The sequence below is a fragment of the Limulus polyphemus genome, unplaced genomic scaffold (genome assembly GCF_000517525.1).
Source record: "Limulus polyphemus unplaced genomic scaffold, Limulus_polyphemus-2.1.2 Scaffold7760, whole genome shotgun sequence".
NCBI classification, from domain to species: domain Eukaryota; kingdom Metazoa; phylum Arthropoda; class Merostomata; order Xiphosura; family Limulidae; genus Limulus; species Limulus polyphemus.
The window spans coordinates 24,169-26,061 of record NW_013673370.1 but is presented as its reverse complement, the minus strand read 5'-3'; the positions used below and the strand labels follow the sequence as shown (position 1 = coordinate 26,061).

The 1,893-nt window shown below is 34.9% G+C and overlaps 1 protein-coding gene across 1 annotated transcript in view; it reads left to right on the top strand.

Annotated features, from left to right (window-relative positions):
* The window catches only part of LOC106474846 (AFG3-like protein 2), a 16,960-nt gene that overhangs the window by 8,445 nt on the left and 6,622 nt on the right, over window positions 1-1,893 (top strand). The gene's annotated exons all lie outside the window — the stretch shown is intronic.

The following is a 1,893-nucleotide window of genomic DNA, read 5'->3' as shown; positions in this document are numbered from 1 at the left end:
TTTTATTAATCTTCATGATTAGTACAACAAAAACTCAGTGAAAGTGCTTGAATCCAGCAAACAGTTAATATTTTGTGTGTTCCCCTTTTGGTTTAATAACTGCAGACAGTCCTTCAGGCATTGTTGCAATATATTTAATCAAAGTGTCCTTTGGAATTTTACTCCAAATGTCTCTAATACCCTCCCACAAAGTTCTTTTGGAAGTAACTTTTGAGTTGTCAAATTTTGATCTATCAAATCCCAGATCTGCTCAATTAGGTTGAGACTTGAATAACTCCAGCAGCTTCTTTCTTAGCTAAGTAATTTCATCATAGGTTGGAAGAGTGTTTGGGGTCATTATCTTCTTGGTAGTAGAATCCTTTACCAATAATACGCAAACCACTGGATATACCATGATGGATCAGTATCTGATGGTACTTGCACTGGTCCATTATTCCGTCTATATTGCAAATATCTCCTGTTGCCTCAACAGAAAAACACTCCCAAACCATTACACTGCCTTCCCCATGCTTCATGGTAGATGCTATGCATTGATGTAAGTATCTTTCACCTTTCTTCTGCCGGATGTATAACCTACGCTTTGAACCAAATATTTCAAACTTGGACTCATCCGTCAATAACACCATTTTTCAATCATCAACAGTTCAGTTTTTGTATTTTTTAGCAAGTTTCAGTCTTTTGACAATATTTGGAGATCGAAGTAAAGGTTGTTTAACAGCTACACGACCAAATATTCCATTCTTGTCGAGTCTTCTTGATACTGTAGATCTGGACACTTCTCTGTCATTTGTTACATGGTTGTTTACCTCGTGCTTCAAATCAATGGCAGTATAAACGAAGATAATTAACATCAGCATCATTGAGTTCTGCCTCCTATTTTCAAATTTACCTGTCTTATTCTCACAATCTAGGGTGTACCTGACAGTGTTTGGGGATCATTTCAAGTCTGTAGCAATTTGTCTGAGAGTCCAACCAGCATCACGTAAAGCTTTTATGCAAACTCTCTACTCTACTGACAATTCTCTACAATTTTGGGATTGTGACATGACAACAAAACTTAATATATAATGTTAAACACTGTTTTTATCAAGGTTTATTTGTGGAGTGCTATTAAATTGATTTCTTCTGGCATATATCAGTACCATATGCTAGCTTCTTTCAATATAGTTAAGACACTGCATGGGGTACCATGAAAGTTATTTTAGGCCCTATTTTTTGACCAGCACGTTCATTCAAGCAGAACCCTTATGACATGCCCTTGGTACAAATATATGGGAATTCTAAAGAATGATAAGTATTCTCACCCTGGATCATTCAGTTGTCAGCAGGGATCAGTAAAGCATTATCATAGTGTTGAAATTTACGTTCTGTAATGGCATGAAAAGTATTAGCCACATAAAATTGAAAGAATGACAAAATGTCCTAACACTTTTGTTTTTGCACAGTACTGTAGTTAGAGAACATTTAGTAATTTTTATGTGTAGAAATTATTAAGGACTTCTAAGTAAAAGTAAAGAAATGTTTAGTCCTGATTAGGCCTTACATCCAATACCAAGGCTCTTCAGGCCACTTGGATACAACAGACATTATTTATAGTAGCAATCTGCTTGTTACAACGTAAACGAAATTACGTTGGTGAAGTGTAACGTGCAAAACTACTTAGTAATGCAACGTGTTACTCTAAAAAAAGATTAATATTATAACAGTTACTCTAGATCTAAATATAAAGCGTCAGTTTTATAGATGCATTAGTTATTTAATCACTAGATGGCACTGTTTATTGCGTTGCTTGAAAGTGACAATAAAAATGCCAAAAATATCACCTTGTGACCAAGGAGAAAGTATATGAAATATGTGATTGTTAATGTGTGATACATCTTTATTGACTGTGTC